The sequence below is a fragment of the Carassius auratus genome, unplaced genomic scaffold (assembly GCF_003368295.1).
Source record: "Carassius auratus strain Wakin unplaced genomic scaffold, ASM336829v1 scaf_tig00007763, whole genome shotgun sequence".
Lineage (NCBI taxonomy): Eukaryota > Metazoa > Chordata > Actinopteri > Cypriniformes > Cyprinidae > Carassius > Carassius auratus.
In genome coordinates, this window is record NW_020523877.1 from 110,001 (window position 1) to 128,205 (window position 18,205).

Below are 18,205 nucleotides of genomic sequence, written 5' to 3' on the forward strand. Positions count from 1 at the left end.
TGTGTGTGTCTGTGAAGGGGAGGATTTCCAATCTCCTCTTTTTTTCTCCATCCTCTTTTATTTGAGCAGGATAATTAAAAAAGAAAATGAAAGAAAAATAGAAAATTATAAGGCAAACGCAGCATTGTACAGTGTAATAAACACTTTTTTATTATTAATTTAACTGTTAAAAATGGCAAATTTCCCTGCAAGCTACTATTATCTTCCACTGCCTACTTTGTATACAGAATTAAACTATGTTTGTATTAAAGGAAGGGATGGTGATTTGGTTCAAAAAAAACATTTTTATGCTGGTTGAAAATCTCTTCACATCCAGACAGCAATCATTAAGTTAAGGGTCTAAATGTATTTATGTCAACCATAAAATGTTTGTCCAATCATATCCCTGGGTCTGAGGCTGTTTGCATATGAAACTCCAGCAGCGCATTAATGCAGACCAAACAGAAAACAAGCGTGCAGTGAATGTCTGGGCTGCTGAATGACCAAACAGTGTCAGATTCCAGCAGATGTTGGAGTTCTTCTTCTGAGGGAATGATTCCTGTGATATATTCTTATTATGAAATACATAGCTGATGGGAGCCAGTGTGACGGAAATAAATGTTTTATTTTACTCAACATAAGGGACCTGAAGGGCTTGGCTAGGCCTCCCCAGAAACAGACAAGAACCGAGCCGTCCCATGAAGTCCCTGGTGTAATCCTCAATGCTCCGATCTCCCTGGTGGACATCGAGACACTTCCCTGCTGGACCCATGATCGCTGGCTGAATTCTGTCACCACACAGTGAGAGAATAACCCCGTGCAAAAAAATCAGGGTATGGGTCCAAGTGCAGGAAGGACTTCTCTTTAATAAACAAAATGCCAACAAGGCAAAACAAAACAGGTTCAGACTTGATCACAGCGTGACAACATCAAATCTATAACTAGAAATACACTTAGCTCTTGAAATATAAAATCACAATTAATTCACCCACACAGAGTGGTGAGTGAGAGGAGAATATATAGTCTGTGACGATGGGGGGCAGCTGTGTGTGTGTGTGTGTGTGTGTGTGTGTGTGTGTGTGTGTGTGTGTGTGTGTGTGTGTGTGTGTGTGCAGCTGTGTAGAGTTAAGGTAAAGGAGTTTGGGGAAATTGGTGTAATGAGGTGTACAGGTGTATGGAGTCCGGGAGATGGCGACCTCTGGTGGACAGAGAGAGAAACACAGGGCCCAGACTCAGGACAATAGTGTTTTACTCTTTTAAATATAGAAATAAGCAAGTAAATTAACATGACAAGCAAGTGTTTTTGTTTTCTTTGTTGTCAGATAATACAATAAACGTGACAAATGAACAGTGACTCATGAAGGAAAGCAGGTTTTATATCCATGATGAAATTGTGCACAACAGAGTGCTCTTTCACTTATATTCGTTCACTCTGTGCTGATATAGTGCTCTCAACTACCATGCACTATTGTAGTATTAGTGAACGAGTGCTACAGCGATATAGTGCTGCTCCAGACAGAGAAAGACTTTTACTTTCAAATGACTTTCATTCATTTGCCAGAACAACTTGTTTAGAAGAATTATGTGTAAAAACTTAAAATGTAGATTATTACTGAATGCAAAACAGCAATGCTTCCTCTAGTGACATTAATGAAAGTTATTTTCTGTAAGATTTTTTTGTGTATCCAGTGATTCGAAGCACTCGAACTGCCGCTCGCTGCCGACACCTGCTGCTCAAAACCGTGTAAATGCAACGAGAACGTGTATAATGAGTTCTACAAACCAACAGCACATTTTTTAAACATTATACCAAATATAAATCGTAATACAGTTATGAACCTTATGTCCTTTTAATCATTTGTGCACTAGTTTTGTCCATTAACTATCAGTCTGACTGACTCCCTCACCAGTGTGCTGACTACTGAACTAGGGAGCTGATTGAGACACCAGAGACTTAGTTTGGACTTATTTTTCTTTTTTTAACTTATTGTCATCTTACACAGGACAGTGTGTCCAAACAAAGAAAAACTCACTGCAAGTCACTGCATGCTGTTTATCTTTGTTCATTGCTGAACAAATAATGCAGTCATTGACCAGTAACTTTATAATGAACTGCAGCATAATATAATCAAACTGTTCACACAAATGTTGATATCAAAAACATAAGTACCATATTTTTCGGACTATAAGTCGCACTGGACTATAAGTCACATTTATTTAGAACCGAGAGGGCACTCTATGTCTTCAGTGTAGACTACAGGAGAACTGAGCAGCATCTCTGGCAGCATTGAGCGCCCTCTGGAGGCGGTAGACGGTAATGTTTTGTCTTGGTTCATTTCTCTCGCTTCATGTCAAATTAATTTTGATAAATAAGTCGCACCTGACTATAAGTAACAGGACCAGCCAAACTATGAAAAAAGTGTGACTTATAGTCCGGAAAATACGGTAGTGCACTAAAGAAAACATCTGTTGTGATTTTAGCATCTCATTGTCTCCACTCAGGATCGTCACCTGTTTGTTGTCTGGCTGTTAAGTTTCTCTCTCTAGCTCTGATTGGGTGCTCTCGTGTTTCCGTCTCCATAGAAATCCATGTTAAAACAGAAGATCAAAGATCAATTGAACTGAAACCTTTTCAATATGACTTAAGATAAAAATGTGTGTATGGTTAAGCTGTGCTGTTGTTTGCTGCTACACTAACAGCAATAAGCTTAAAGGGTAACACTTTAGAATAAGGTTCCATTAGTTAATGTTAGTTACTGTATTAATTAACATGAACAAACAATGAATAATACATTTATTACTGTATTTATTCATCTTCGTTAATGTTAGTTAATGAAAATACAGTTATTCATTGTTAGTTCATGGTAATTCTCAGTGCATTAACTAATGTTAACAAGCACAACTTTTGATTTAAATAATGCATTAGTAAATGTTGAAATTAACATGAACTAAGACTTATAAATGCTGTAGAAGGATTGTTCTAGCTTAGTTCATGTTAACGAAAGTAGTTAACTAACATTAACTAATGGAACCTTATTCTAAAGTGTTACCGCTTAAAGTCCTGTAAAGTACTTGTTTTGAATAGCCTCAAATCTGTCCATGTCTGGTGCTGTATGCATAGGAAGTGAAAATACTGTGTGTGAAATATAAAAACTGTGTTAAAATAATGTGTGCTCTTATCATGTGAACCTTGCCCTAACCGGGAGCTGCCCTCCTCTGTTTTCAGTGCAGCTAATTTAGAGTGGTTTTAGTCTAAATAAAAGGTATGTAGTAGGATCATAAAATGAACAGATGTGATATGATAAAATTAAGAGAGCACAACATAGTTACATTTGTGGATTGTTTTATTTTAAATGCCAGGTTAATTATTTTTGGCTTTTTCATATTTTGCCACAGAGTGTGACTTTTTGTAAACTGTTTCAATGTGATATTTCCTAAATTATTACAATCAAACATCTTAAATAAAGTGATGGCACTAATAGTTCTACTGAGAAACACTGTTATTTAACAGACCTTTGCTAAATTATAACGACCAACACATTCAATAAATTTTCAAGACGTGCTCAAGATTGTAAATTAACTGTGATAATTAATAAATCCGTAAAAAAAACAATAAAATCATCTCTGTAAACATGTTATCTAAATAAAATGCAATGATTCAGTTGATAAATTACAGTATATATATCATAAATTAAATACAACATCTAAACTACTAGTATTTATCAGTAGAACAGTTATCAAATTCTTTAGGATTAAAGTGAAATTTTCTAAACGTACTGAACACAAAACTGATACATTTACAAGATTTCACACCACTATTGATTCTAAACATTAAACAATTTAAATTTAAAGGAACACTCCACTTTTTTGGAATTAGGTTAATTTTACAACTCCCCCAAGAGTTAACCAGTTGAGATTTACCAAATTTGAATCCATTCAGCCGATCTCCGGGTCTGGCGGTACCACTTTTAGCATAGCTTAGGATAGATCATTGAATCGGATTAGACCATTAGCATCTCTCTCAAACAAATAAAATAAAAAATGACCAAAGAGTATCGGTATTTTTCCTATTTAAAACTTGACACTTCTATAGTTACAATCATGTACTTAGACCGACGGAAAATGAAAAGCTGCAATTTTCTAGGCCAATATGGCTAGGAACTATACTCTCATTCCTGTGTAATAATCAAGGAACAGTGCTGCCGTACCATGAGTGCAGCAGGCGCAGTGATATTACACAGCGCCTGAAAACTTAATACAGGTCACATTGGAAGTTACCTAGCTGGGGACTATTTTCAGGCGCTGTGTAATATCATTGCATCACCCATGCACCGCAGCAAAGTTCCTTGATTATTACGCAGGAATGAGAGGACAGTTCCTAGTCAAATCGGCCTAGAAAATCTGAATCAATGATCTATGCTAAGCTAAAAGTGGTAACGCCAGACCCGGAGATCGGCTGAATGGATTCAAAAATTCTAAAACTGTTTAACTCTGAGGAAGTTGTAAAATAAGCCTATTTCCAATAAAAGTGAAGTGTTCCTTTACATTTTTAGTATTCAGATGTAAATGAACATTATAAACCAATTCTACTAAAAACAGCTCTTCAGAGCCCCCAGGAGGAACTGAAAAACTAAAAATATGATTTTTCTAAGCGTCTTGTCAGTTAGGGTTATTATCATGATGAGGTCATGATTTCACATTTGAAAAGGGTGGAGAAAAAACAAACAAATTTTTGCCTGGTATTTTCCGAATTGGTTTTATATATTGTTTTCACAATATTCTCCTGACCCATAGGAGCCCTGCATAGTTCTGATAATAAATATCATAATGTCTTTTAGTTCAGAATCCTAACTATACAAGTGTATTAATACATTAAATCAAAACATACAACAAAAGTGTACCAGATGTGACATACAGCAAATAAAGAGCAATCCTGCAAATGGCCAGTAATCAGCTGGATACTTGGTGCATCTGGGAAGAAAAAAAAGACACACTATGATTCTCTCAAAAATGATTATTTAAATAATTGTTCTTTAAACAAGCTTAATAAATTGAATTTACATTGTCTGTTTGTCTTGTATCTAAAACCTTTGTCTGATGTGACAAAAAATGTGCATCACCAAAAGAAGGAACATGTAGATTCACAACAATGGACATTTCCGTTCCAAGATCATTGCAAGATTAACACCTAAAAATGACAATTTGTATTTTAAAATAAACAAAAATATTTGTATTAACTTAAGGTGTTTTCAGACTGCTATCATATGGGTAATGTTCTCTCAATATTCTCCAGGCAAGTAAAGGATTGATGATGATATGTGTTAAAAAACAGTCTATTCTCCTTATGTGCGATTATAAAATTACTGGAGATAGTTCACCCAAAAATTTACATTCTGTCATCATTTACTCACCATGTCTTTTCAAACCTGAAATTTCTCTTTTGTCAAGCATTAAAAGTAGATTTTTTTTTTTTTAATGTTGGCAACCAAAATGCATAAATGCATAAAAAACAAACATGAGGGTGAGTAAATTATTAGGGAGAATGTTCATGTTTGCCTGACTGTGAACTATCCTTTCAACTGATGTCTGCCAAACTCCTGGAGGGCCAGTGTCTTGACTCCTGCTATGGAGTGAGTTTTGGTTCTTTATTACATGCGAGAAAATAAAAGATCTGAGAGAAAAAAAAAAGTTTGAGAGAAAAAGTTATCACACTGATAGCAAAAAAACATTTCATGAGTGAAACTATCTAAATCAAAACATTAATTTAGCATTTGATTTAAACATAGTATAAACCAGGTGAGTTTGCAAGTTTACCTAGCATGATGGCTGGTTAGCTTTACTAGCGATTAGCAAGCAAATAATATAATACACATTCATTCATGAATATGAGTGCTATTTTTTAATGTTTAATCTTCAGTGATACTGAACTTGCTCAGCCAGCTGTGTGTCATCATCTTACCCAAACATTGGAGTGTCCGTGCTCAACTTAACTAGCCATAAGGCAGAGGCGGCATCTATGCAGGTGAACCGAACAATGGTGTAATGATTCAGTTCGACTCCCAAGACAAGACGATGCTCACCCGACTGGCCAATAGGAACGTGGCCCCGCCCATGACACAATTCTCACAGTGAAAACAAAATCCTGACATGAGAGCAAGAAATTGCATCAAGAGCAAAGAAAAGCGTTTCGAGAGAAACACTTTTTTTTTTAGAGAAAATATTTTCACACTGATAGCAAAAAATATATATTTGAGAGTTTTTTTCAAAGTATTTTGAGAGAGATTTTTTTTCTCAGAAATAATTTTAACAATTTCAAATGTATATTTTTTATGTTCTATGAGAAAATACTTTCTCTCAAAACTTTTTTTAGTCTCAAATATTATTATTTTTTGCTATTGGCATGAAAACTTTTTCTCTCCAATATTATTTTTTCTCTCATGAAATGTTTTTTTGCTATCAGTGTGATAACTTTTTCTCTCAAACTTGTTTTTTTTCTCTCGGATCTTTTATTTTCTCGCATGTAATAAAGAACCAAAACTCACTCCATACCTGCAGAGTGTAGCTCCAAACATCTGCCTGGATGTTTCTGGTAATCCTAAGGATCTTGATTAGCTAGTTTAGGTGAGTTTAATTAGGGTTTGAGCTCAAATCTGCATGACAGTGGGCAAATTCCAATCAATAATTCATTTTTTACCTTTGGAACTTATTTAAACCTTATATGAAATGTATGATGAAAGTGTGTTTAATATAGCAAACCCAAACATACAACTCAAATTACTCATTGAACTCTTCCACTATATCTAGTTGATTTTCTTTCTTACGATGAACACAACTTTTTAGAAAAAATAAACTAGACTTTTAGAAAAATTATCAATCTCTTGTATTCTTGTGTCGCATAATGCAAGTGAATAGAAACCAAAATACTGAAGGTCGAAAAAGTCCCAAAAAACATCTTCACAAAAATCCAAAAGCATTGTAAGCTCACGAAAAGTGCAGAAAACACAGCAGACTGTTTGTAGTTTCTGAAGCATGCACTTGCATTGTATTGTCTTATAATAATTGATAATTAAAAAAAATCTCTGTGGAAAGGAAGTCAGATATACGTGATGCTCAGTGCATCACAAACCAGCACAAGACAAACAAATGTGGTTAAAAAGTATATAAATGATTTTTTTTTTTTAAATGACCGATCGTTTAACTATATAAAAGACCCTGTTTCTCAGCTGGGATCATGCAGAGCCCTTTAAAGCACCTCAAAGCCCTTTGAAACTGCATTGATTTGGACTTCAACAGTTTGGTTGTATTTGAAGTTCACTGTGTGGAGAAAAATCCTGAAATGTTTTCCTCAACAAAAATGAATTTCTTTTCAACTGAAGAAAGAAACACATGAACATCTTGGATGGCATCGGGGTGAGTAAATTAACAGGAAATTTTCATTTTGAGGTGAACTAATCCTTATATAAATCTGGAGAACCTTTACTAAAGTTAACCATGGTTTTGCTACACTAACCAAATGGTAAATACATTATTGTAATCAATCCACCACAAAAAAACATGGTTTCTACACTTTTACTATAATAAAAGCCATGGATAATTTAGCGAAGGACCATGGGAACATGTCCTTAAAAAAAAAAACAGCTCAACCAAAAAAAAAATTTTCTCACCCTCAAAACTGTATGAATTTTCTTATGTGAAACCTTAATTAAGATATCTTAAGAAATGGCTTTATTGTTTTTTTTTTCCATACAATGGGCTCCAATGTTGTTTTATTGCCAACGTTCTTATGTTTCACAGAAGTCATACAGGTTTGAATTACTTAAAGCCTGTGTTGCAGGGTTATTTTTTCAATGAATTTGTGCAATTTACTTGTTGGTAATAAACATTTTAACTGTTATCCATTGTATTTTATGTTGTTGGGAATCACGAAAAGGAATATAATACAAAAAAAGAAGGTACTATCTTACAGCGGTCTCCTTTTCTGCACAATGAACTGCATTACGTCACGTTGGGGAGAGAATTTACCAAAGCCGCCTTGAGAGCATTGAGAGTGACTAGAGAGACGAGTAGTAGACGAGAGTATTCAGATACGTTTGCAACAACATTTTCATCGGAGGAAGAGATAAATGTTTTGAAACGCCCATATATCTAACATGATGCCTTCCATTTCTAGATGAGAAAGACAAAGTTTACCAGTTCTACGACACTATAACAAAGGTTACAGGTACTTATCTGAACTAATGATCACTGCCACTAGATATAAAGAAAACGTAGATTTTTCACTTGGTGTTATCCAATGACAGTAAAAAATTAAATAAAATGTAAAAAAAAATCTCATCCCAGTTTTTAATCGCAATGTTACATTGTCCTAAAACCATTTCTTTCAACGTGTACCACTTGCATAAACACTATCCGTAGGCAGTATTATTCGTAGGGGCTGTCATTGTTGTTTTGCGTGCTGTGTGGCCTCGGAACTCGGTGTGCATCGATCTAGTACGAGACACGAGTTCACGGGTGGGAAGTCATGGGTTTGATTGTCCTTCCAGTGCACTTTCACGGGTTTAAGGTTGGAAAAACACGGGTTACGGGTTGCCTGGAACGCGGCATCATACTAGACTGAGGCTACCTTTCCTCGACTTCTCCCCAACGTGACGTCATCACCGAGTTGCGTAAAAAAAAAAAAAAAAAAAACGTTAATATAAAAAAATAAATACTTAATAAATAAATACTTTTTTAATACTTAAAAAATAGGCCTTTAAGACCATTTTTGAGACATTATAAAAATGATATACATATCTTGAGTGATTTATGTAACCATTAATCGAAAGTGGTGGTTAACCTGCAACATGGCCTTTAAATTGTCGGCTGTAATGCTGTGTCTAAGAAATTTTGTAATTAGTGCCACTGCTTGGAAAATTATTTAATCAATGGTGGCCTAGAGTTTATAGGTTGTTGTAGATAGTTTAGATAAAGTTTTAGGTAAACTCACAAGTTGGATATAAATGAGAAGTAAAAGATGCATATTTCATAGGAATCCTTAAAATGTTAAGAAAATTAATGGTGATAATAAATGTGGAAAAACTGCAGGACTGGAATAACGAAGTAAAACAATAATGCTAAATGTTTTTATTTTAGCAATATAATTGGAATGTATAAAAGCAAAAGTTTTCCATTTCCCAATGTATGTGACGTATTCGTTTTTTATTTTTATAGAATACTACTTTCAAATAGTGTATATAAAGTGTTTTGAACATTTTCTTTGACAATTTATTTTATTTATTTTTTGTTATGAAATATATTAAGTGGTGAATTGTAATGGCAAAAGTATTAAGTGTTTTTTTTATGTGTTTTGGTGATGTATAGGAATGTTTTAGATAGTGTTTAATTTTTTTATCAATAGAGTATGTTGCAAATTAAAATAGAAACCTGTTGATGAATTAATGGTTAATTGCCCCTTTTTTATTTATTTTTTTAGATTGAAAGTTTGGAGGTTCAAGTAAAACATGTAAAACCAGCAACTGAAATGGTGCATACATTGAAATACAAACTTTTGTTGAAGACCTAATAGGATGCATAAAAATTCAGTTGTGGGACAGCCTAGTAGGCAAGTTAGTCAGTGGTAAGAGTTACTGCATCCAAAAACCTTTTGTTGACTAGTTCACGTAATACAGAGATCCAAGAGGAGGAAGGCATTTTACTTCCTAACGAAGATTTCACAGTGGAAGAAGATGCAGTGAAAACATTCATCTGTGAAATCAATGCTGCTGAGATTACTGTTTTGTGAAGGTGCCGAAAATGCCAGACTCAGCAAGTGGATTAAAATCCACAAGGAAAGTTTAATCGCTGTTAGAGATGTGCACTTTTGCAAAAGTGTCTCAATTTTGAATGTATTATAAAAGGGAAAGTGTCCCTAGCAGGTACTTTCAGTGAAGATGGCAGTTTGTCCAACAGTGTGTTGAAACGATATTTGGAAGAAGAGAAACTTCTGCACTTACTTACAGACAATCAAGATGAGCGCGGAGAAATGCAAAATCAAAATACAAAACAACATTGTTGTTTCTCTGGAGAAAACTGCAATCGATTCATCTACTATTCAGGAAGAAGCACCCAGTGCAGGCTCTGTACAGGAAGAAGTTGCTTCAGTTTCTATATTGAGAGAAGTAACTCAAGATTCAAAGATGGACGAAGTACCTCCAATTGCTAAGAAGCATGAGGTGTCAGTTGGAACTGTTGGTGGACCATTATTTATTGGACATACTATTTATAGTACTTATTTAAAGGGCTGTGCAATGTAGTCAATCACAGACATAGCAGTTAGTTTCTGGAATCCAATGGCTAGCCAGAGGTGATGCAGCTATATGCAGTGATGAAATTGCCTGTTTACGAATCGTCTCATTTTAACAAAAGAATCGTAGACAATTGTGAAATAATTATGTCAGAGCTTTATGAGATTGTGATGAACTTACATGTCAGCTTTTAGTGATAATAAAAGAAGTGATGCTTGCATTCTGCCATGCCACACCAAGCACACAGTAGCCCATGATTGCTTTTCTAAAAATAACAGTGGTTTGTCAATGTTTTAAATATTTTATAGGGAGCATTAATGCTGGGATTTTTTTGGATATTATGAGATATTACAGAAGCTTTTAATGTAAATTCCTTTAATGTGGTGAATTTTTTTCATATAGATTACTTTTATGAGGGCTTTTGGGGGCGGGAGCTAGAGAAAACATGAATGTTGTTAGCGGGAGCAGGGTGAGATATTTAACTGTTGGAGCGGTTGGAGGCGGGACTGAAAAATTTGTCCCGCGCAGGTCTCTGTACCCAGCCAGCAAAAAGTCGTCTATTAGACACTGAATAGACGCAAACCTTCAACGTCTAATTACAGTCCACTGAAGGTTGAAAATTAAAATACGTCAAATTTGTCCAACTTTTCAACGTTGAAAACAGGTCGATCTTTAACGTTTACTAAATGCCTATAGTCAATTCTCAAGTCCAAATTAACATGCCAAATAACATTTTATATTAACATATGAATGAAACAAAGCTTTAAAGGGTTAGCTTATAATAACTTTATTAAAACAGCACATTTTAAATAGTGCAAACATTCAAGTAACCAACACAGATTTCACATTAGAGTCTAGTGCAATAAACATAGGTCAGTCCAGTAACCAACACAGTTCACTTTCCAAGAGTCAACAAAACACAACTGTAAGAAAGAAAATGTACATTAAATGTTCACACTTTGCGAGCTCCACCTCCAGCTCTCCCTGGAGCATGTTTAAGTGTCTCAGCCATGGTAGCCCTGGTTTCCACTTCTGTGGCTGTTTTACTCCACTTCATTACTGCGGCTGCAAAAGAAAATATATTAGATGGTGCATGAATAAACCACAATTAAATGCATGATCCAAGGAGAATGAGTGGAGAGTTGGTGAAGTGTCCTGGTGAGTTGCTATCATTTAGCAAAGCAGCAATGAGCACTGGAGCTAGTCTACATCAGCAGTGCACAATAAAGACACACACATACACACATATATATATTATATATATATATATATATATATATATATATATATATATATATATATATATATATATATATATATATATATGTGTGTTTTTTTTTTTAACTGTCATTGAGTAGCACAAAGAGTGAGAATTTTATTTTATTTTTATATCTAGTGGCAGTGATCATTAGTTCAGATAAGTACCTGTAATCTTTGTCATAGTGTCGTAGTACAGGTAAACTTTGTCTTTGTCGTCTAGAAATTAAAGGCATCATGCTAGCTATATGGGTGTTTCTAATCGTTTCTCTTCCTCCGGTGAAAATGTTGTTGCAAACGTAGCTGCGTGTCTGTCGCTGTGTTTGGCAGGTGCTTGTGTGGGTGGTACTGTCCCATGGAAACGGCGTTGGAAAGCTTGTGCTGTAGGGAAGTGAGTGCGTTTGGGTCGGTGTTGGTCGATATCTAGCTGTCTGTCTGTCTGTCTGTCTGTCTATCTATCTATTTTTGGCTATCTATCTATGTATTTATCTATAATCTGCGTCTGAATACTCTCGTCTACTACTCGTCTCTCTCTAGTCACTCTCAATGCTCTCAAGGCGGCTTTGGTAAATTATCTCCCCAACGTGACGTAATGCAGTGCATTGTGAGGGAAAGGAGGCCGATGTAAGATAGTACCTACTTTTTTGTATTATATTCCATTTTGTGATACCCAACAACATAAAATACAATGGTTAACAGTTAAAATGGTTTATTACCAACAAGCAAATTGCACAAATTTGTCAAAAAATTAACCCTGCAACCACAGTTGCCAACTCTCGGGAGGCAAATACGCAACTGGAGCTTCAAAAACAAGCCCAAAACAAGCCCAATATTATTTGATAATTTATTTTCCGCATTATCATTTATTAACAATAAATGAGCCTGCAACATATTAAAATGAAACCACTGCTTTATTAGAAAAGGATAATGGTCATGGTCTTTAAAAAAAAAAAAAAAAGTATAATTTGAGGTTCAAAACATTAATGTTGTTAAACTGAATATGATTCATGTTTCATGAATAGAAAGCTTTACAAAAATACGTCTGAAATACAAGTCTTTTGTAACATTACACAGGTCCTTATAACTTAATGAATTTAAAACATCCTTACTAAATAAATTAAATCTATAATTGCACCCTCAGTATATGAGAGAGAGACGCGCGCGTCTGTGTGTACATGTACTGCTTACAGATCATGCACCTATAACTAACATAATATGAAATGTTGTATACAAGTGTATATAAAAAGTTTTTTGCGACTATTAGCCTATGGTAATTCACAAATTACCTCAAACGCTACACAGCAATGATCTAGGTGCACAAGATGGCGACGGTGAGCTTCAGCAATGCGAGTGTGTGCATACTTATTTCCGGTCTTGCGACGCTCGCATTGACTGTAAGGGAAACTTCCATACGAAACTTGGCTAGATGTATATAATTAATGATTTTCAAATTTAACAGCCGATAGTGGTATATCAAAAACATGGGGAAACATCCTCCCTATATTTTGCGTACCTCTGTGTGGAAATTCATCAAGATACATCGCGGAGATTGCTTTATTCTTCTGTTGATGATGCAGATCAGCGTCAGGTCAGGTCCACAGGGATTTCTTTCAAACACAAACCATTCAAATATGCAATACTTTTCATTTTCGAAGAGCTGGTTTTGTTCTGTTATGCAAGATAAATGTTTCTGACTGTCAAACAAGACGCACAGAGATTTCTGATAAAGCATGTTTTATTAACTTTATTATCGGTCTATGAGCAGCCATGTATATTGTTATTGTTGTGCATTAATTATCAGATTAAACAGATATTAAAATTAGTCACATATTTTTTACTGTGTAAAATAATAAAATATGTTGTGAAAATAACGATGAAACAGACTGATGTATGTGTACAATTGAGAAATTGATACTTCTGAAGATAAATCGCCGCCCACGTCTCACGAGGTAAATATTTAAAATAAAAAAAATTATAATAATAATGCAAACATTTTCGAGAGATAAGTAATTTGTGCATTTACATATTTGGTAAGATAAAATACATTATATAGCTCTGTATACACACCATGAGTTCAACTTTCATTTCGTGAACAGTAGTGAACATTAGTGTATTTAATTCATTCACCGGACCGAAACATACAGGTTTCAAATCCACTGGCTCAGTTAACATTTATAAACATATAGAAGGTAATATTTGGACTTCTTCGGTTATCTGCACTGATTTTAAGCACAACAGGAAATATCTACGCACACACTCACAAGACCGGAAATCCAAGATGGCAGAGATATGCAACTAGCCCATTCCTTTAGACTGACAGATTTGAACGCAGGAAAATATACCATTTCAGCTATTAAAATTGATTGGTTTTGTATGTAATGGAAAATCAATCATATTTTGTTTCGCTTTTTATAGTTATTTTTGAAAAAAAGTTTGGATTTATTTAAACGACCAACCTGCAAGAGGCAGACAATGCACTGATCATAGCCTATATGTTTGGTCAGTTTAGCATTAAATCATCACGACTTGCTTAAAATAAAATATAGAAATAAAGTGGTTTACGCACATCACATGTTAGTTTAAACTAAATGAATATGCGCCGTTTCCAATACTGTGTATGGAAGCTGAACCGCACTCTGCAGCACATGAAGGCGCCAGCCGATCACTTAAAATACACAGTCATTTTAGCCCACAAAGGTAAGCGCAATACATTATTCTAAGTGTAAATGGTCCACTGTTATTTGTCTACACTCAAAATATAGACAAAACGTTGTGCTTTTTATAAAATTAACAAAAATGCTTTCTACTGTCTCGTCTAGAACTCGAGCGCTTCACAATGATGAACCTAAACTCAAAGTACTAATACATTCAGAATTATGGCATAACTGATTCACTCTAAAGACACATACAAACCTATAACAACTGATAAAATTTAGTTCAGTCAGTTTAAGAACCCAAGATATGCACAGCCGTGCACCTGCAGATGCCACTGTGCCTATTTGTTATTTCATTTGTAGATTTGTTTACTTATTTGACAAACCCAGTGCGTGGTAATGAACATTTACAAAAAAAAAAAACCTACCCACACTATACATGCATTGCTAATTTCCCTTTGCATTCCCTAAAGTCCCTATGCATGTACACACAAAGAAAGATACTCAAACACATATGGAACACAAAATAAAGACATGTTCCAAACACATTTACTTTTTCAAAGTATAATTACATATTAAAATATAATTCACACAACTAATAAATAATCCAATTTTAAAATGATATTTAAAACTACCAGAAACACTTAATAATAATAATAAAAAAAATTAATAACTTTCTATTTCTTAGATTCTATCAAGATAAAAATTCAAAATAACCAAGTTATATAAACTCATTAATGAATCATTAAGATAAAGAACGAAAAAACTGTGCAACGGCCTAGAAAGCAAAGTTACGAGTGCTGCGCGAAAACAATCAAGAAAGCAGCATCCTATTATTCTTTAAGCTTTTATTAAGCACACATACTTTTTTATTGTGAATGTACACAAATAAAAGGCAAACATTTTACAATTTCTATTATCTTAATGACTAAAAACAGTTGTTGCCTCCATTGTGAGAAAGAAATGCGTGAATACGTGAATATTTGAACACGAGTGAAGTAGGCTACATAAATAATGACTTTGAAATACATGGCGAATATGGAAACATTTTATGTCGAATGAGAGACCAAACGTTGGTTTCAGTTTTAGTTTTAAATTTAAATAAAATTTTAGTTTGGTTTTAACCTATATTAATGTTTTGGCTTTTCGTTTACTATTACTATAGCTTCGTATATTTTTTAAATTCTTGTTCTTTTCCAAATACTGTTAAATGAAAGGCTTTGTGGAGTGAGGAAAACTAAAATAGCCTAGCTATATTTACAGTGTTTATTATAATGTTTGTAAACATTGAGTCGGTACTAGGTCTATGTCTGAATTAAATAAATTTAGACTGTTAAACTGGTTGTATTAATCGGTCAAAATTATGAACGGTTGGTTAACAGTTAACCAGTTAAAATGAACATCCCTATTACAGTTACATTATCTTCCAAATTTAAATGTAGGGCTGCATGATTAATCACGTTATTGTCATGCATGTCTCATCAGTAGAGCTGGTTCTGTGTTAATACAGTTTAATAGGGCTGCACCATTAATCACATGTGATTGTCATGCGTGTAGTTTTTCAGCGAACTACGACTACGTATATTAAGTTCGGCTCCATTTGAAAGCAGGTGATGGACATTTACTGCTAATCACAGAACCAGCTTTACTGATGAGACACGCATGACAATCACATGTGATTAATCATGCAGCCCTATTTAAATGTATTAATAACACCACAAGATATTAAAATATTAAACAAATGAAAAAAATTTAAATACAGGAACTGCATGTAACAGCCTATATTCGATTATATTATATAACTATTTGATTTTTCTAGTTTCTAAATATGCATTTTCCCAAAAAGACTATGTTGGAAATTTCCAATTTATTATTTCATAATTTTTCATAACCTTATGAAACCTAATAACATCTTTTATACCCTTATATTCCTACTTAAAAATATTAATCAAAAACTTAAATCAAACTTCACAGTAAATAACCACAAATAAAATGTTAATCTTCGTTACATACCGAAAGAACAAATTCTCTCACCTGTACGCTTGGCACCATCGCTTTAATCTCGGCCACTGTCCTTTTCACCACACCTGGAGCGATTTTAAAAGAAAATACGAAATCTTTCACCACACTTAAATCAGTGAATCTGCCACACTGGATATCGAAATCTCCGCCCTCTGAAACTATTAAAATACTAAAAACTAAAATAAACAGTTTTAGTAATTTTTACTTTAGCCCATGTAAAATTAATAAAACATTATTTGAATACTTACGCATTTCTTGATCCCCTTTAATTTAACAGGGCTTCTGTTTTTTTTCAGCTTGGAGAAACATAGATCGTTTGTCGACAGAAAAGAGTGTGACCCTGCAGTACTTGTCTTGAGTAGTTTGCAAAAGCGCATTAAAAATTTTGGACCTATTTCTGGTTGCTGTCCGTACACAATTGACACTGTCCCACAACCCACAAACAGAATCGTTACCATCATCATCATCTTCTTTTCCTTTCATTTTTGGTTGTTTCGCTGGCGACGCCATGATTCATTCAGCTTCACAAAACTCGTGTGATAAAACTCCTGTTCTTTACACGTGCCAACTTAAATATAATCGGATAAAGCCAAAATGAAACAAAATGTCCCCCCCACCAATTTTGAAATACTATTTATCTTAAATTGAACGTCATTACATTCACCTAATGTCAATCATTGCTTTATTAGATAACCATCCTTTAAATTACATGAGCCTTAATAACCAAATCATGCATGATCAGTGTAAAACTCTTTTAAATTAATTTTGTAACATGGATTAAACACTAACTTAGAATATAACCCTGAAAATTGGTTTAAAAAATAAACAAACATTTTAAGATATGTTCTTTACATAGTTGACATAAAAGCCTGTAAATCCTAAAAGAAAGCCTAACAACTTTTCAAAACTATGTAAAATGATGCATAATTTCCTTCTAAACAAGCATGCAAAATTTAAGAGAGATTGGGTAAAAAAATAATAGTTATAAAGGTTAAAACAGTGTTGCATTAGAAATTTAAATTTATAACCACTAGATGACAGTGGAAGACCACTAATGGGCTCATTCAGCTAATTTAAACAGTACTGTTCAAAGGTTTTATGGATTCATGCTTAAACATTATGAAATCACTCTTTCAACATTTTAAATCTCATTGAGTGAAAGTTAACAATTTTGTTCATACAGACATATCAGTTTTTACAATTTTGTCAGATTATGATTACAGTAAAACCTGAAAATGACATCTAAACTCTTAAATAGAAAATACTTGCAATAAGTGTTGTATCACCTATCACTTCAAATATCTATATCTGGAACTAACTCTGTGCATATATATCTGCATGTGTGTGTGTCTTTGTGTGTATGCAGTTTTGGGGAGTAACGTAATTTAATTACAAAATAAATGCAACTGTAAACTGTTACAATTACTAAGAAAAAATGAGTAATTAAACTACAGTTAATTTTAAAGATTACAAATAGGATTGCATTTGAATATTTGCACACATCCACATACAGATTTAATTGATTTCTTTCCCAATTATAAATAACAACGACAACAATAATAATAATTATATTTTTTCTTAAACAGTCATAAGATCAGAAATCTGATCAGATGAATGTGTAATATGGCACATTTGATTTACTTTAATATCAGTAAGATTTGGTACAGGTCCTTAATAATCTCAAGGTTTGAGATTTATAGTCCATTATAAATCAAGTGGATTTAAAATGGTGTTCATTGGGTGTTATAAATAATCATACTCATAAAAGTTACAACCACAAATAAGTATGTTTTGTAATGTATTATGGCCATGAGAAGAATGCTGTAAAGGTCACTTTCATGGTAATCTGAAAAGAACTACTGCGCATGTGATGTCTGAGGTAGAACTGATAGGTGAGAAGAGGAGTTACCCGCTCTACCGATCTCTGAGGTTTATATTTTCTCTTGTGACCAGAGTTAGATGTTTTAACACTTCTTTTCTTTTCCTTATTTGACTCCCCATGTATGCGGA